Source organism: Protopterus annectens, chromosome 9.part0, assembly GCF_019279795.1.
Source record: "Protopterus annectens isolate FY-2018-M chromosome 9.part0, PAN1.0, whole genome shotgun sequence".
NCBI classification, from domain to species: domain Eukaryota; kingdom Metazoa; phylum Chordata; order Ceratodontiformes; family Protopteridae; genus Protopterus; species Protopterus annectens.
This window is the reverse complement of record NC_056743.1, coordinates 1147496529-1147517318: the sequence shown is the minus strand read 5'-3', so window position 1 is coordinate 1147517318 and position 20790 is coordinate 1147496529.

The following is a 20790-nucleotide window of genomic DNA, read 5'->3' as shown; positions in this document are numbered from 1 at the left end:
AGTGAATTTCAGATAATCACTAGACAAATTTAGGTAATTGGTAAAACCTTCAAATGTCTGTGTGTCACCTTTCCACAAGATGTACATATCATCCAAAAATCGCGAATAATACTGTATATTGACAAAAAATGAGCTTTCAAAAATAGTATTCTCTTCCCAATCCAGTAAGACCAAGTTAGCATATATAGGGGCACATGCTGCCCCCATAGCTACTCCCTTGGTCTGCCTGAAAGTTTCCCCTTCATAGTATATGAAGTTATTTTCTAATACAATACTTGTGAGTTCCACTAATAGTGATATTCTGTCCCAAGACATTCCTGAATGTTTTCTCAAACTATTAGTCAGGGCCTGTAACCCTTCATCCAAGGGGATACAAGAAAAAAGATCCACTACATCTACTGATGTAAATAATAAGTTCTGTTTATCTATGTTAACTCATACTCTGAGTAGGGTATGTGGGGTCATACTCTCTGTGTCTAACACACATTCTACACCTAATGACTGTGCCAGCTCATCCCTGTCATCATTACCAAAAGTTACACATCCTCCAACATCAGACAGGAGGGCAGTTACACAGTGCTTGTGCCAACCAAAACTACCTGAGAATCGACCAAAGCAAAAAATATCCATTGTAAGTAGGACTCAATACCACAACTACACATGCAACTGATATCTTTACAACTACAAAAATATGATAACAAGCAGTACCCCTGGGGATAACTTGCACAGGTAGATGTGGAACTTGGATCATGAATGCACTTACATACTATAAGTCACACAGATTTTATAAACTTTATTGTGACTAAGAGGTAAGGATGCAGCTATTGATACTCTGGTATGGAAGTACATACCTGGCCATCTGCATTTGAAACTCTGTGGGGCCTGTCTGACTCTGCCCCAAACCCCCAATATCCAACATTGCACTGTGGGACTTTGTGGATGTGGTACCACTTTTAAGCAAGGCCAGGAGTTCCTCAATCTCTGTCAGAGGTGGTTCATTAGATGGTCCACCACCTGCAGCCATCTATTCCATTGGCAGAAGCTGTTCATAGTTTCATAGGTTCATAGGTTGGTACTAGGCTATCGGCCCTAGGGCCTATACAAGCCTAGCCATAACAATTCCCTGGCTATTTCTTCCCGCACTATTTACTTCCCTGGACCCCTGTCTAGCAGGGCAACTGACGTGATCCCTGGGGTGAATTTATTTTCTCCCATCCAATCATCAAGGTTCCTTTTGAAGAGGGCCAAAGAGGTGCTCTGCTTGACATGTATGGGCAGTCTATTCCAGAGTCTGGGGAGTCTCTGAGTCAGGAACCTATCCCTCCGGCATGTTTTGTTTATTGTGATGACAAGGTTTAGATCCCTAAAGCGTGTGGCTCTGAGGGATTGGTATTTCTTTAAGTGTAGCATGTCCAACAGCTCTGGCTTTGACATGGCCTTGTATGTTAAGCAGAGATCGCCTCTGAGTAGGCAATATGCAACAGAGTATACCTGGAGTTTTTTAAGGTGGTCAGCTTAGGGTATCTGCTTTAGGCCTTTTAGTGAGGTATTTCTGCGGCCTTTCCAGTTGTTGCAGATGTCTTGAGAGGTACATACCAAAACGGGGCATTGTATTCTATAATGGGTCTAATGAGGGATGAGTACAGTCGGACAATGACCTCCTTTTTTCTGGATGAAAAGCCCTTAGTGATGAGGTGTGCCACATAGAAGTATTTCCTGACTGTTGTGGCGATGTGGTTTTCGAAGGTGAGACCACTGTCCACCTGTGTCCCTAAGTCTCTTATCACACTTACGGTGTTTAGTGTACTGCCACCTATGTGGTAATTCATGAGTACATATTTTTTACCAAAGGGGATAACTATACATTTCTTGGCATTGAGCTTGAGCCCATGGCTCTGGCACCAAGCATCTGTTTCTGTAAAGCACTTTTGCAAAGTATCCACATCATTTGGGGATTCAATAATGGCTCCCAGTTTGCAGTCATCTGCGAACTTTGTTAGCCAGAGTCCCTTAGTGTTGGCCTGTACTTCAAAGAAGTAGATGCCAAACAAGAGCAGTCCCAGGAGTGAACCCTGAGGTACTCCACTTGTCACTTGTCTGGAGCTGGATTTGGAGTCAGCTACTTTCACAGTGTGGGTTCTGTCAGTAAGCCAGTTGACAACCCATCGAGTGATGTAGGGATTAATGCTCAGCTTAGTAAGTCTATTTATGATTCCAGAGTGGGGAATGGTGTTAAAGGCCTTAGTGATGTCCAGATAGGCTATGTGGACCACTTTACCCTCATCTTCGGCTCTGGAGACTGATTCAAAGAAGTCAATAGGGTTCAGGAGACAAAATCGGCCCTTCACGAACACAAACTGGGTGGATCCAGTGTTTGAAGGTTGCCGGTGTCTTTGTTTTTAAGTTCCATGATAATACGTTCCATGGCCTTGCAGATCAGGCTCATCAGACTGATGGGACGGTAGTTCCCAGGATCCAAGGTGGACCCCCCCTTGTGGAGTGGGATAACTGTAGCGGTGCGCCACTCAGTGGGCACAAAGCCTGTGGTGAGGCTATGATTAAACATGACACTTAGGTGAGGTGCCAGTTCATTTTGTAGTTCAAGTAATACACAGCCCAGGATGTCATCTGGTCCCATGGATGCTGTATTCTTAGCTTTGGAGAGTGTGTTTTTTTACCTGTGTGGCCTTTATTACCGGAATTTGGCAATCTTCTGGTATTGAGATGGGTGAGAGGGGGGTGAAGTTGGCTGTACTCTGTTCATGATCATATCTGTTGCATTGCAGTGGACCATATTGTAGTTGCTATCCTATACACTCACAACATTAACACTGATAGCAATTTCACATGAGACATGGACATGGAAAGGCTGGTCGATGGAACTGACTGCAAAGAGCCATTTACCATGGAGATGGAGGGCCTCTAGTACCATTTCATTCTCAGCCTTCATAATCCTTGGTTTGTATATAGAAGAACTAGTAGATGCATTACCTTTCTTCTGTGTCTTTGTTTAGGTATAGCTCTATCATCTAGACAGTGGAATTAACAGCCGTAGTCCTGCACAGGCCTTACAAATCCTTGCATTACTACTATCCTACTAGACCATCTAGTATGCTCTAGTCGTGCATTACAGTCAGATATCTAGATACACAATCTTTAAATAAATGTCAGGGTTGTATCTGTCTTGAGCACATATCCTCCACAAAAAAAGCACAGAAGTGCAACTTAACAAGAACACATGATGTTTACAATAGTAATGATAAAAATGTTGCTGTGGCTAATCACAAATATGCAGGGTACTCAACACTACAATAGTATTGCACATTATTGTATCTCACACCTACTTGAACCAACCTGCAGGATACTATATACAGTACAAAAACAATGCACCTTTTAGACAAATTTTGTCTAATATATTTAGAAGTACTGGCAAACTGACAACCCTTCCAGGTCTTACATTAAACAGCAGAGGGAAAGCTGTCTGTGTACAAATAAGCTGATGTGTACAAAGTAGTACTTACCTTATATAAGCCGATATCTTACTGAGAAGCAAGTTTCACTTCTATCAAGTCACACGATTGTTTATTTATTTAGTTAGTTAGTTAGTTATTTTTGTTTGTTTACAGGAGTAATACATTGATCACTATAAACCATTTGCAAGCACAGCTCGGGTGAAGAGAGTCACAAAAAAAAAAAAAAAAAATAGAACAAATTCACAAACACAGCGTAATCACAAAAGGTAAATAATTCTATAGACAACTAAAACTATATGTAAATACTATTAGCAGAATATAAGATCAGGATTCATAGTTAGGGGAGTGGAGTTTTCTTCCTCAGCAGGATAAGAAACAATGCTTCTTGTCATGCTTTTAGTATAAACACTGTCCTCTGGGCAAGCAATTATGATAATTAGGGCTCTTCTCATTATTGCCGCTTAATCACTCATTTTTTTTAACTAGCAAACCTTTAAAACATTGTGTGGATTACTACATGATGCCATGCACACACCCGAGTATCTGCAGACAAATCTGCACATGTTCATGAAGCCAGTTATATTGTGTTGGAGAAAATTGTCGTCCCATAATTAACCATCTGAAGACAGAGTCACTGTAGTGCATGTATTCGCAGCAGCATATAGATGGATGGAGGACTGTCATGTCTCACACCTTAAAGTGCCATTGGAACAATAATAATATAGTACCTATAGCTTATTAGTTTGTCATCCATCATGAAAATGTGATGTACATTGATGCCTCTTATTGTGCGAAGGATGGGACATTTGAGAATTATTTTGGGCACCAGTCCGCTGCAATTTTTCCTGATTTCTTTCACGGTGAGACATTACAGCTGGTGAAGGAGATGGTAGTGCTCCATTTAGAGCACAGACGTGAGGTAAGAAGGAATGCAAGATTTTTCCAGACATCCTCCATAGGCACTACAGCCAGAGACTCTGGTGGGAGGGCTATGCCACACAATAATATAAGGATAATGCCTGGAATAGTTTGACCAAGGCTGTCTCCAGAGCTACTGGCGTCCCAAGCACAGTGGAACAGTGCCATCACCACTACACTGACATGAGACAATGCAAGTTAAGGTACAGGTACCACCTCAGTACTGTAAGTATAACATCTTTTAGGTAAACAAAAAAAAAACTACCATAGCATGCTACCATCCAATTTTCATCATGCCCTTTTTAAATCTCTAGCCCCTGCAGAGATTGAAAGGAATAGGGAGATGCAATGGAGCAGATTAGAATACCTAAACAAGAGGTAGGGTGAATATACATAAAAAAAGGTTCTGCTTTCATATTAAAAGTTGCAAGCATTAAAATAATTATGTATAACTTTTATGCAGCAGTGCCACATTTGTCAGTACTGGCATAGCTCAAGGTGGTAGTATGATAGTGCATATCAGAAGTGCACTGCCTCTTAATGGAGAGGTGATCAGGTGAATCGTCATGTTATGTCTATGTGCTCTGAGGTCATTAGGATGGTCATGGGTTCAAACCCCCCCCCCCCAAAAAAAAAGCTCTGTTGTGAAGGAAAGCTATATTTGTTATCCCACTAAAATCAATGCCCCACTACATTGTCTGTATATCTAAGATCAGTAAGAAGTAGCTTGCTGAGCATTTCACAATACACAACAGAAGCATCTTTCCCTTGTCTGTCTCAGGCGACGGACATATTTATTGTGTGATCAGTGTGTTTTTTTACACAAACAGATTTATTATTGTGCAAATTCAGACTGAAAAACTTGCCACAAGCACAAATATATTGCCTTGATAAATAGCTCCTGCCTTTAACATACTATTATGTCAGACTGCATGTGAGGATGGCTTCTGTCTTAAGCCCCCTCCATGTTATATTCAGACAAAAGGTTGATGATATTCCTGTTTAAGTTCCACTATTAAAAGGTTATTATTCTCAAGAGTATTAGTATCAACATAGATAACAGTGCAATTTTCATTCGATTTGTATTTTCCTACCCTACTCTCTTTGCTGCTATCCTTTCCCTTTCATACATTTATTTGTTTTGTTTTATTTCTTTGTTTTTATTTCTGTCCATTTCTTATACTATTATAAGAAGTACAACAACCCACGCCTATCCCACTATCAAGGCCTGTTGTCTCCCCACATGTGGCAGCAGTAATGCTACCACCACCATCACCACCAATGGCACCCTGCACATCTGGGCCCCAGTCTGACACATTTGTCTCCATATATCTCCTACCTTCATCCCCTGTTTCAGGTAGCCTTGCACCAGAAGGTGGTACAGTAGTACATGCTGATAGCAGTGCAATTGGTGGCAACACCTTTTCACTTCTCAGGAGCTGACAGACTTTGTGGAGGAAATAATAGACAGGAGATTGGATACCTACATATGCTGCATGGAGATGATGTTCTGATGATTGGCTGAGTCAAATTTCTGCCTAGTGCTGACTCCACCTTCTGAGACAAGATCCAATAACAATGGCTCTGAGGGTGAAGACATCTCCCATGGAGTCTAAGCTGACAAGAGACTGTATCTGTGACCAGCCACTCTTGTCCTGCAACCCAGTGTTACCCTCCCTTCTGCATTTATGCCCGCCCCTGTATCTATCCCGCAACCCAGTGTTACCCTCCCTTCTGCATTTATGCCCGCCCCTGTATCTATCCCGCAACCCAGTGTTAGCCTCCTTTTTGCATTTATGCCCACCTCTGTATGTTGAACAGTCCTGTCTTCACTATTGTTTTCCTTCTGTTGGTCTGATGTCTCCATCACTAGTATGTTCCCCCTCCCTCATTGCATTACCCAAGACTTGATCAGTCATATGAGCTTTCTTTGCTACCTAACCTCCCCCTCTTACCAACCTCTTACTTTCCTGACTTACTTCCCCAACATTCCCTTTTCAAAAAACAAGGCACGTGTACCAAAAAGAACTACCTCACCCATATCTCTCAACTTTTCAAATATTTGTAAATATGATTGTCTCTTATTGAGTGATGGGTTCATCATAAAATGAGTTATTTTCTGACAGATCATTGAGGGTTGAAGTCATTAAATATTTGAAACTATTTTTGGATTTGTCCAAAATTACTGAGCTAAGAAGTTCAAATGTATGCATTCCGGGTTTCCTCACCTTGTATTCTACTCTATGCTTGCTTTCCCTTTTCACCCCTGTCTTATACTTCCATTTTCAAACTTTATTCTGGCAAAAAAAAAAAAAAAAGGAATAAGCACACCACACACATGCCCAAAAAGGGGCTTATAAAACTAAATAATCTTTTAGTGGTCATACGTTTTATGATGGGTTGCAAAGGGCAACACTGATGCTCATGTATAACTAATGAGAACTGGCACGTCTCATTCTGTGGCAAAAAGGAAGCCCAATCCATGTCATGAGTTACAGATCTTGGCATTGGTCACACAGATGAGCCGAGTTCTGCTGTCTGGCACTTTGCAAATATAAAAAATAAGGTAATGCTTTAGTATAACCACTTCCATGGCTCAGTGTACTCATGAAGTGGTTAGTATAGTGCCAATACAGTGAGTGAAGGTTTCCAATCCCCTAAGGGTTGTATGCTGTTTCACAATGATTAGCTTGCTGTCTACAAATGTGCTATATTTTCCTGAAATGTGTGTTTTATAACAACTTTATTCTGAGTGCTACTGTTGTCTCACATTGCTAATACACTGGTAGGAAAAAATACATCACTAGGAAAACAAGAGCTCAGACCTCATGAAGTCCATCTTACTGTCAGCCTGCAAATGTGTTACATTCCCCTGAAATGTGTCTGTCACACATTTAATCTTAGTCCCTTTGTGGCTGTCCTTACTAATGCACTGTTATCACTTGAATATCACTAGCAAAGTCATGGGTTCAGATCTCTTAAGGTCTCTTCTTGTTATCAGGCTGCAAATGTGTTACATTCCCCTGAAATGTGTGTGTATGACACATTTAATATTAGTGCCCTTGTGGCTGTCCTTACTAACTCACTGTTTTAAGAGAATATAAGCAAAGCCATAGGTTCAGATCCCTTAAGGCTTTTCTTGCTATCAGGCTGCAAATGTGTTACATTCCTCTGAAATGTGTGTTTTATGACACTACTAGTTTGAATGCTTCTGCGTCTCACCCTATTAAATAAAGAATTAAAGATATAATGCAAGTGAATTGACTTGATGAGTCAACTCCCCTTAAGGTCTGATACTTTCTATTTTAACTCATTTACACCTGAGTGGTGTGGAATGTCACGACTTTAGCATCCTATACAAGTCTTGGATTCCAGAGCATTTTCCGAAAAATAAACTTTAAAGGCTTAATATAAATGCATGCAAATATTTTAATATAGTGATTAAAACTGTACAAATAACCATGTTATCATTAAGAAGTATTCCTTACAGTGATAATAGTAAGTGCATTTAGTCTTTCCATAAATACTGCATTATAATGCAGAAAACCCCAGAACTGTATATTTTCTAAACTTTCATAAACAAATTTTCATATCTTGAAAACTATACAATCTAGACATGTATTGTAAAGGTGTTATAGGCTTGAATGTGTTAATGACATTCCCATTATATTATGGGTTCGCTGATCCAACTCTGATGTTGTCAGGACGGGTGCAGATTAATACATTATGTTACTTTACTGTATTCCACCTCTTCTATCTAAGATTCACATTATTCTGCAGTCAAGCATTGTCATGCAACTTTCTCCATTGTGTTTTGCAACCCTGCTTTGGTGAACATGTTCCTTTATATTCTTCTGTCCATCTCTATGGCTGCTATCGTGAAAACTTCTACACTCCACTCTTAGCCATCCTTGAAATTTTCCCTTTTATGGAACATACTTGTATGCATATATATTGATGTATCTTAAAGCAATAAATTGTCACTGGTGCTTTCCTGACTGTTCACTTGAGCATGTGACAACTACCAAAGGTGTTTGTGTAGATTCATAGGTTCATAGGTGTGTATGTGCCAGTCGATCAATGTTCACCTGAGCTGCTTGAGCTTTACTCCAGCTGTGAGACAGTGTAACGCGTTCTGCCCATGGGTCTGTACTGTGGTCGTGGAGAACAGTAGCTCATCGCTTACACTTGCCTGCCTGCATGAATAGGTAATAAGCATCAAGACTCATCATGTACACAATATAAATAGTACTGGTTTGGCCATGAACTCAGACACAGCATTTTGCAATCTGTAGGAATGTTTATTAAATGCATCCATAGTACATACAAAACACTGAGAAATTATAAATGCAAGTCTGGCACACACTGATGTTAAGAATACAGATTCAGAGAAGAAATGAGTATCAGGAATCCCTGCTTTTTATAACGCATTTTATGTACATGACATGGACGTTAGTGATGGTCCATGCTTGCACTCAGTGTTCTATGCCTGCAGCAGACCATGACAGAAGGCAAACTGGATGAGTTATATATTTTAGCCTTATTTTAAGATACGGATTTCAAGAAATCAAACATTATTTAACTTACATAAATGATATTCTTTTATGTTGTTTTTATTATATTTTAGTTTGTTATTATTTTTAGGGCATGCAGAAAGCTCATGTTTCAGATACAATGTCATTAAGTCTACACCCCATATGTTATTTTCCTGACACATATTACACATCTCAAATGCAGCAAAAAGTTTTTTACTTACAAATACATCTATATGCACTGTACTGTTAGCTTGTGTCAAGTTTTGAAGTTGTTAGTGTAAATTAAATGCTGCCACCTGACTTCACTGAATAATGTCTTACCCAGAAAAGATAGTCAGTTTTTTTGTTGCCTCATTAACTTTGGTCTAGTAGTTACTTGTCAAATCTCTGACAACTTAAACTCAGCCATGTATATGAAATGCCAGAATAGTGTACTGCCAGGCTGCTGCATGAGTTTTCACCCCATTTAGGTTTTCCATAACTGGGCTTGCATTCTTTGTTTAGGTGGAAGCCTTGGAGATGGATCTTATCAATCACTCAGTATGAGCTGCTTGATTACATTACATTTACATAGACTCCTTATAAATAATCAGTCTTAGCCAGGAAGCAAGACTTGATGACTGTTACACTATAAAGATAAACTTCAGGGCAGTAAACACTATTGTTTAGCAGGAATTAAAAGAAAATAAAAAGCTTCCATCTCCATTGTGACTGGAAGTTTTTTACAAACCAACTGAAAAGATCCCAGAAAATCTGTGCCAGGGTTTATAGGAGTCTGAATGGCATGTTGCTTTTTCTAGGTGTGCTAATGTTTGTTGTTCAGACAACTTGATGTGCAGGATATATAAAACAGTTTGCAGTTAAACAAATTTTAATTTTGATGTCTAATGAAAAATGTGATTGCTTTAAACTTGCCAGTAAATTCTAAGTTCCTTGTACTGTTCCGGCTTGCCCTTCTCTTCTCTTGCACCAAAGTAAATTTGTGATAATTCAGTACCATATGAGATATGATCATTTATAGTATTTCAGCTGCTAAAATAAACATTTTGTTTTAAATAAACATGTTTCAGTGCATCTTTAGCATGTATGGCGTTTACATACCTCTCAACTGTCCCTGATTTTCAGGGACGTCCCTTATTTTGACTCAAATTTTAGCTCTGTCCTTCTTAATCCCTCCTAAAACTTGTGACTTTTGGAGGAAAGGTGGTGAATTACACTTAATGAATAATGACAATAATTAAGAGTTACAGACTTCTTTTACTTCAGAAAATGTGTATTAATTCATATGCTCTGATTCTGTCAATGTTTCAAGTCAACAGCACTAATATTTTAAAAGTGTCCCTGATTGTCCCTGATTCTGTTGACATTTGTCCCCAATTGGTTGAGAGGTCTGGGTCAGAATCATAAAAAAATAATTTTCTATAGATGCTCTACTCTTTCAATGGAGCTCACGTGTTCCTGAATGCAAGATCTTATATATTCTTTGTGTTTAATATTTTTTCTCATATTTCTCTTTTTTCATACATTTTATTTGATTTTACAGCTGGTAAACATGTCTTCTACAGTTCAAGGGCCAAATGGGATGGTCATTGTGACACACGTCATTCCTTCAAATGAAAATGGAACAGCCCAGGTTCAGTTCCAGAACCAGAACGTGAACATAAGCCACAACCAAAATCAAAACAACTCACTGTTGCCTCAGTGCACATTTTGCAGACTGCCACCCCCACTAAAAAAATTTATAAAGGGGGAGCCTGCAACCCTTGGAGTAAGTATCAATCAGTTTATGGAATAGTATTGAAGATAAGGGGAAAAAGGCATTGATTACAATTAATCTTTTGATTTGAGTAAAGTTTGCAAACATTTATAAGAAGGGTATTAAATAAATGAATTATTAGTTATTATTACCTTTAATTTGATAATTGAAGACATTTCATGCTATTATTCTGCTTTAAATCATATAAGAAGTATTTGTGAGATATCATACACTAACCAGTAACACATCTGATAACTTTCATTGATACCAGTATCTAATCTGATAACTGTCTAGACTTAGACATTTCCAACATATTTTGAAATGCTACCATAATACCTCAGTAGAGGTATAACCACACTGATATGCCTTTGTTGTTTTTTTCATGATATTTGTCAGGAATCACAGCATAGTTCATCTTCACTCTTACTACTTATGTCAGTGATAGATAGGGCTTGAATTCCAAAAGCGGCATAAAATAATATGAGAAATAGATATTACACCATCTGTAGTTGTTCCACTAGGATCTGCTATCTATGCATGGGGTGGCTGCCCTTAAGAACGTATAACAAATGCAAGTTACTGTCATGGGTTATGACTGAAACGTAGCAAACGCAGGTAATCTTTAGAGCAGTAGCAGTAGCTACAGAATAGCATTATAATCACTGACTTTCCAGGATTTCACCAACCACATTCTCAGACAAGCACCTCCTAGTTCAGTCTTACCAACAGTAACTGACAGCCAAATTACTTTCCCATATTTAAGCTATCGTGATGCTTCTCAGGAGGGGCTATGGATACCTTTCCAGTTACAACACCCTTTTCTGTATTCAGAATACTAATCTGATTTCAAGATCTCAGTAACTAAACACTCTTCTGTAGAACCTACAGACACTGAATTATAATAGCTGTTAGCCAAGTACTTTCTCTTCAAAGCTGGGGTTACCAACAGTTACACCAATGCTCTGATGATACCCTGCATTAATAAAATATTAGCAACAAGCTTTTATGAATGAACAAATGCAAACTCTTTGTTTTAAAGAAAGACATGATTATACACAAAAGGCAGTAATGTAGTTACACAGGGAAAAGAAAATAATGTTTCATAAGAGTAGACTGATGGCAGAAAAACTTGTAACTGCATCTGTTGTTATCTGCACTTCCTTATACTAGCTGACTGATGCCTCAGAATGAACATAAAGTCCAACATACCAGTAGTTCACTGCAGCTGCAACTGATTTGAACAGGGCCACTGGAATATGATTTTTTAATTGAACTCCATTTTAAATAATGAAATGGCTTTTTTATTAAAATACATAATTAAATAAAATAAATGCATAAAGGGCCTGTGAAGCCCCTATTAAAAGCATATAGAGCTGCAGTATACTATAGAGGATGTTAATGCATTCACCCAATAAATTTACAGGCTTTCTGATCCCTCTTGGAGTCATGAGCCTATAAATATTAAACAGGAATGGAATGTTCACAGAAGTCAAAAGAGCAGTAGTGTTTTTTTTTAATTCTGCAGGTAACCAGACTGTGTCGAAGAGAAAGAATACTATTTTTGAAGGAAAACAGTTAAAAATTATATACAGCTAATGAAATATACAACTATTAACATTTTTAAATCTATAAAAAATATAGCATTTGACAGCATTCAAGTTGCTTGAGATAAACTTAATGAAAAATTAATACTTTTCAATGCCAGTGTCCACCTGAATTCAATGAATATTTCAATAAAGTACACAGAGATGTGTGCTCAAAGATCTCCTATCATAATTTCATAACCCATAATTGCAAGTCCTTGAATTATGAGAAAAATCAGCAAAACTATAGGAAAACAGTGAATGTCAACAATCGCTGTTCTATTTTAATGTTGATTTTGTAAGGGACAACCCCATTCTCCCCCAGCTCTCACAGTATTTATATGTATTACACCCAACATGAATTATGAAGAAAAATCTGCAAAACTATAGGAAAACAGTAAATGTCAACAATCACTGTTCTATTTTAATGTTGTTTTTGTAAGGGTCTACCCCATCCTCCCCATCTCTCCCTTTATTTATATATAGTACACCCAAGGTTGTCATACTTAGGAGAAAATGGAATATTCTAAGCCAAAGCAATTTTTGACTTAGTATAAGTAAGTTCCAACTTTTGCACATTCAGTCAGCCTGTTTCAGGACTCAAAGTTAAAGGTTTTAGAATTTAAAACTGTTACTATGCTCAGCAAAGTGAAGAAGAGCAAGGAAGAGAAGAAGAATAGGATGGGAGGGTAGGGACCGAACTGAGAAGACAGCTAGTAACACTGCAATAAAATGAGGGCCCAGTCAGGTCAGAACACCTAGGTCCAGCACAGAAATCTCTCACACACACACACACACACACACACACACACACACACACACACACACACACACACACACACACACACACACACACACAGACACACACACACACACACACACACACACACACACACACACACACACACACACACGCACGCACGCACGCACGCACGCACACACACACACAAGTCATTGCCAGAATCAGAAAGAACAATTCTCATAAACACAAGAGTTCTCTGATTCAACCAAGCAAGAAACTAAGAGGCCTAATAAAGTCCATCAAAGCCAGTTACAAAGCCAGAATAGCCACCCAGGCTAAGGATAATCACAAGGCCTTCTTAATTTATATGAGAAACCTTAAGGTAACACACAGCAGTGTGCAGAACTGGTGGTAAATGGCAGAATCTTCACTGACCATAGTGACATAGTGAATCTACTGGCTGATTAATTTATCTATGACTTCATCCCCTCCCCCCCACTACCCCTGTGAAATTCCTTCTAGCATATCCTCCTTATCTATCAGGAGAGAGCAGGTCCTGGTGGCACTTAATAAGGTGAAAAATACTGCTCCATTGGGACTCAACAATATCCTTGGTTACCCTCTAAATAGCCTAAAACAAGTCCTAGCAGAACCACTTGAGGCATTCTTCAACTACAACTTCAAAATAGGTTATGCACAAGGTGACTGGAAGGCTGCAACAGTCATCCCCTCTTCATAAGGGTGAACCATCAGCTGACCCTGGAAACTACAGACCCATAAGTCTGCCAAGTCTACTATGCAAAGCCATGGACCTAATTATCATTTATTTATTTTATTTAACATTTGTTTATTTAACATTTGTTTACCAGGATAGTCCGACCGGATAACTGGTGTCCCTTTTCAGTAGAGTACTGGGGAGAAAATCTCCACATGGTACAGTGAGTAAAGAAATATCATTTTTTTTTGGTTACAAAGGGCCGGATTCATGAGGCTTGCACATAGTCTAAGAGTAGAGTAAGACTCCAGCAAGCCAACATGTGCGCCGAGCGATCCAGGAACAGCTGGCAGGGGCGTGCAACTGAGCTCTCCAAGCTAGTCCTACATGGACAGGGCTGTGATATGCAAATTACCTCAATTGCAGGTGAAAGTCATGCAAATGAGGTAAAATTGCGATCCAGGAAACCCGAACCTGTCCGAGTAGGAGTAGTGTTATTTGCAGAAATGTACTCAGTTGATAACTGAGTATGGTTCTGCAAATAGCAAAACGGAGCCGTGTCAGCTAGAAAAAAAGCATGCATTCACAGTAGGAAGCATGCCAATGGCCAAAAATATGGCCATTGGCAATGGGGAGTGATGCAAATTAAAAATAAAATAACTTTTTTTTTTAATCCCGATTTCCAAGGTTTAACCGTAGCACAGCGCCGGGCAAATGCTCTGTGCCCTAAAAAGCAGAAACTTAATAATTAAGATCCACAAATGTGGATTTCATAGCTAAAATGAATGTACAATGCAAGGGAATGGCAGGCTGAAGACAACATGGCCACCGAGTAGAGGTTGCTAAGGGGGGAAGCTCAGTCTAAGAGATGTAACTAAGCATTAGTAGGCAATCTTATGCAAATGAGAGTTATGATAGTGAATCACAAGTTTACATAGCAAATGAGCACAGTCAGTGGAGTGTAGGAGTAGGATAAGGGGAGTAACAGAGTAGAAGATAGGTGACATCACGAGGGCGGTATGTATGAAAGGAGTGCAGCTCATTGGAGCAGAGTGACATGTGTCAGCTTACATTTACATAATAGTGAAAGAGGTGTGTCAACAGGTAGGCCAGGTAAAGTCAAGAAATCGAAGGTGTATGCTGTGGATAACACCAAAGTTTCTTGCTGACCGTGCATGTGCATGTGTGCGCGCCACTAAACCCAATTAAGACAGTGTGCGCGCGTGTAAGCGTGTGTGCATGCGTGTAGGCTTGAGTAAGCATATGTAAGGCTGTGTAAACAGTTGTAAGTGCGTTTGCGCCGGTGTGTGCGCGTTTTAACAAGAATAAGCAAGTTGTAGTCCATATAAGCATGTGTGCACGCATGTGAGCTGGTGTGCGTGGCGCTGTCCCCTGAGGAAATAGAAAGGGAAAAGGAAGCACAACAAATAGTAGGAAATTAACCAGTGAGTACTAGCAGAGCTAGCAGGTGAAAACAATCAGAATCAGGCAATTACACAGGCAGTACACTAGCCCAGCCCAGCCCAGCCCAGCACTTAAAACTCAGCAAAAAACATTCCAGTATGTTTTTCTCAGACACACTGCAACACTGCAGTAAGTTAATAGAAGTGAAAACTGAAAAAGCTTTACTGAGACAAAGAAATGTTAGGGGCTGCCATTGCTGTTATAAGGCGACATATACAACATGCTGAGGGTGGTGACAATGCAAATGCTGCTGAGCAACCCACAGTGAGAAGACGGAGAAGAGTGTACAGGCCTAGGGTAACCTACCAGGGGCTACATGAGCTGGAGATAGTGGAGCACTATAGAGTGGACAGAGACCTCATGCAGCAAATTGTTGAGCTGTGCAGGCCACGCCTCACACACAGAACCAACAGAGGGGAACCCATCCCAGTGGAAACCAAGGTATGTGTTGGCCTAAGAATATTAACAACAGGTACCTTCCAGAGACCAACTGGCAATATGATGGGGATTTTACAGGCATCAGCATCTAGGGTACTGCACCAGTTCCTGAATGCCATGGCAGCACATGTCGGTGATCATGTATATTTCCCCAATTCCCGTGGGGTATTGGCCAGAAATATGTGTCTCTTCCAGCAAATAGCGGAATACCCTGAGGTAGTGGGTGCAATAGACTGTACGCACATTCGCATCAAAGCACCAGCTGGTGAGCAGGGTAGGGTCTACTATAACCGCAAGGGTTACCCCTCCATCAACTGCCAGGTCATGTGTGATGCCCAGGGTATAATAATGAATGTGTGTGCTGGCTGCCCTGGAAGCTACCATGACCCCCATATCTGGCATCTGACACAGCTGTACCATACATTTGCCAATTGGGACATCCCTCATGGTCACTAGTGGGGGATGCTGGATATGCACTCGAGCCGTGGCTGATGACACCCATCAGACATGCACACACACCTGAACAGGAACGCCATAATAAGGCACATGCACAAACACAAAATGTAATCGAGCGTGTGTTTGGGTTGCTCAAGTCATGGTTCCGGTGCCTGGACACAGCTGGTGGAGCCTTGCAGTACTCACCAACTACATGTACCCAAATAGTCATGGTATGTGCTATGCTACACAATATTATCCTGTGATAACAGCTGCAGCAGGAGCAGCATAGGGCCGGGCACAACATCCCTCCACCATTGCCAAGGCCATCACAGGCAGAGCATGACTTGGAGGAGGAACAACCTGAGCTAGCCCCAGTAGGCAGAAGGAGGCTTGCCCAGTATGCTTTGGCCTTGGCAAAGAGGCAACACATAGCATATACACTGGCTCAGTAGGAACCCTGGAAATGATACCTCTCTCCGACTCACACATATAGTAAAATCAATATCTAACTTGACACTATCTGTTAACAAACATGTATAGGGAGTGTAAAATGTGCATCTGACATAGGCAGCCCTGCAGCACCACCTGAGGCATGATTGCTGTGTGTTAAGCAATATAAAGCACTGCTAAACAACTCTCACCATTATTTAGCATATGTAAACAAAATTGCACACACTAAGTAGCACAACTACAGGCAATGTTCAGCAATATTGTGCACTGTCCAGCAATGTTGGGCAACATTGAGCAATGTTGTGCAAGTCTGGTCAAATGTGGGTATAGTTCATCAAAAGCAGGTTGACAAGTTCATATTTGCTTCACTTTTCTTGAAGCAGTCTGTTCTGGCATGTATGAAAATATAAAGTAGTAACAGTCCTCGAACCCAGGATACAGTGCACTATAGTCAGAGTACAGAACCACTAAACCATGACAGTATGTCAATGGTCAGCTTGTTTGAAAAAATGTTGATAAGTCAATGCTAAGTATCTCATGGAAACCTTGCAGGCATAGCACAATACCTGTTGAGTTAACACGTGAGGCCTGCAGTAATAATAGAACCTGATATTCAACACACATATAGTATAAATGTTAATATTGGTAATGTTCCCACACATCAACAAACGTAGTGGACCTCAGACAGCAACATACTGCAAGGTCACACTGGGCATGCTCACACACTTGAAACTATGAGACAAATGTCAGGCAACAAAACACTGAAAGTCTGAACTGGCATGCTCACACACTTAGGGCAAGTTTGAGTACAGCAGTGGACCACACATATCCCTCAGTTGCATGTGTCAACCCAGGAACCTCACACTATTCACCAGTCTGCCATGTGCACACAGTGATATGACAACAGACACAATATAATATAGTGAAATCCTGTCACAATCAAATATGTTATGCAGAAACCTAGGTTGTTCATAGGACATGGTAAAGCAAAGAAGAAACACAACCTGCAATCAGTACCATCACTGAACAATGTGCATCCCGAACATTAGCATAGGTTCAGAGGTTGACACTAGGCTATCTGCCCTAGGGTATGTAGAAGCCTAGCCACAGTGTGTTTGTATTCTGCAACCATGCTAGAGCAGTAGACTGTGCCTGTTAATAGTAGGTCTCACAAGATATCTCACATATGTTCATTTCATTCTGCCTCTGTCTAGCCTCTGTCTAGCAAGGACCCATAACATATCCCAGGGCTAAACATACAATCACCCATCCACCTGTGAAAATGTCACCTGTAAGTGGTTAGCGTGGGTATGTGCATATGTGAGACTGTGATCACATTCCCGAGTGAGTGGAGCCTCTGTGATGGTAATATGCCCCTCCAGCATGTCCTATTAACATCATTGCTCACGTACCTGTCCCTGGAGCATGTAGCTGTAAGGGACTTTGATATCCTCATGTGGAGCCTGTCCATCAATGATGTGATGGACATGGCTTCAAACAAAAGGCACAGACTTCATCCAAGTAGGCAGTAAGCAACTGAGGAGAGCTGGGGTGACCATAGCCAAACTGTGCATACCATCTGTGTGAGTCCCTAGATCCACTTGGTTATGTAAATCTGTGTACATTCCAGTTGCTGCAGGTGTTGGGTAAAGTATATCCGAAATGGGGCATTGTATCCACGCATGTGCCTGATGACTATAGGGTCACAATGACCCCACCTGATCTGGATGTAAAACCGTATGGGATAAGGTTGGCTAAATAGAAGGTGTGTCCAACAACATTGGCAACGTGAATGTCAAAGGCGAGAGTACTAAGTATTCATGTCCCGAAATCACAAATCACACACACTGTACGTGATGTATCATCATCTATGTGGTAATGTGTGTGCACGATGTTACTACCAAAGGTGATGACTATGCATCTAAAGGAAAGTAGCTGTAGGCCATGGCTCTGGCACCAGTCATCCATCTCTGTGAGACCCTTTCTGAGGATGCTTGTGCCAGCTGTGGAGTCGATTATGGCACACAGTTTGCAATAATCTGCAAACATGGTCATCCATATTCCTCCTGTGTTAGCCAGTATGTATCAGAAATATATACAGAACAAGAGAGGTCCCAGGACTGAGCCCTGTGGGATGCCACATGAAACTGGTGTATAGTCAGACATGGCACCTGCAATGCTGATCATGTGTGTGCTATCCATGATCCAGTTAGCAATCCATCTTGTGACATATGTCTAGATATTGAATCCGGTGATCTAATGTGTAAAGGCCAAGTGGGGTATTGTGTAGAAGTGGTGTGCGAGCTCCAGGTAGGCTGTGTGGACAACCCTGTGTATGTCTATGGACCTGTTTACTGTTTAAAGACATCAAACATCTGCAAGAGGCAAGATATGCCCACAACAACACCAAATTGTGTAGGATCCAGTGTCTGTAGGTTCACAATGTGTATGTGTTCCATGATGATACACTCCATGGCATAGCAGACCAGGATAGTTAGGCATATATTGTGATAATGTCCAGGGTCCCTTGTGGCACCAGCACTGTGGAGCGGGTACACCGTAGCTGTATGCCATTCCATGGGTACACATCCTGTAGTAACTGTGATATTGAACAGTGACATAATGTGAGTGTGAAGTTTGTCATGAATCTCTTGTATGCCACAGTCTGGGACACCATCTGGTCCCACTGATGCTGTGTTGTCTGCTATGGAGAGGGCAGCACACACATGTTCATCTGTGATGTCAGGGAGGCTACACCCTGTTGTGATGGACATGTGCACTGCAGGGGGGATGGTGGGAAACATTCCTACTGAACCTGTTGTCCAAGATGTTCGCAATGTCAGTCAGTTCACTGTATCATTTGTAATTATGCAGTAACTCACAGCATATCTGTGAGTTCCCACCCTGGTCCCTGACATAACTAAATAAGGCCTTGTGATTGTCCATAGTGTCTGTTGCAAGTGTCCATTAGAAGTGGGCCTTAGATGAATCAACAAGTGATAGTAGCTATACCATAGTACTGATCAGAGATGCCTTCCTGATTGTGATTGTGCTCTATAATGTAGTAGCCTCCTCCTGTCCCTCAGTAATGGCTATGGTCCAGTAGACAGGTCCGCTGCCTTTGGAGGAGTGAGTCTTGTAGTTATCTGGGATAGCATGATCCATGCATTCTAGTAGTTGTCCATAGAATGTGCTTGTAAAGTATGAAGTGGTCTGAGCCATAATTAACACTGTCCCAGGGTCATTGTGGGATACCACCTCAGTTTGTACAAGTGTGACGTTTGCTCATGAGAAGTATGTCACTGAGATCAGATAGGATGCGTGTGTGTATGGGATATGTATGTCTAGTGAGATGAATGCATGTTCCGACCTTAACAATTACAGGTATGCCTCTGTTGTGGAACATAGAGTCCCCATGTGGGTGATGATCAGGTCCCACATGTTTAACCCCCTGTGGGTGTGGTGACCAGGTCTGCCATAGCATTTGAGTGTAACAATCCTAGCAACTGTTGTGTGAGCGTGTCACTGCTTGAGTAGTATACCTAGTCAATGTTTGTGTATTTGAAGTCATACAATATAATGGTGTTTGGTGAGACCTTCACATTCCCCAGTGTTCCCAGGAATAACAACTGTTGTGCCCAAGTTTGGGAGTGTGGTCTGTAACAATCTACAAACTGAAATGCAGTTTTGCCCAATCTCAGTTGCACATGTATGTTCCCCAATGCTTTGTGTGCTGCTACCAACCTGGAGGTGTGTGTATGAATGATGTATATGGATACCCCCCCCTATTGTTGTTGTCCGGTCCGAGTCTTGTGTCTGAAAACCATGGTATGACGTAAAACCTGTTAGTGCTTCTGTGCTTTTGTGAGCCTGAACCAGGTGTTTGTTACTGCACATATATCGACAGATTCCATACTGATGTGAGTCTTGAGTGCATGCATTCTGAGGGTCAGATATCAGTTGTTGAGCACCATCACTCTCTGTTTCCTGTACCCTGTAACATCTATGGCTGTGGTTATGTCTTCTGACTCTCGCTTCAAACAGCCACTATGTGTGTGTCAAGTGCCTAAGGCAGTCTGTGATAGCCTAGGGGTGACAGGTGCATGGCGTCCATAGCGAATGTACATGGCATGTTGAGCATGTAATCCCAGGCTGATAGACACTGGATCCCCTGTGAATGACAACAATATGTTAGGCAACTGTTAAAAGTGATCATGTCATCTGTATACTGTGACATAGTACTTGGTGAAGGTAAGATGCTACACAAGGTCAGGGTCA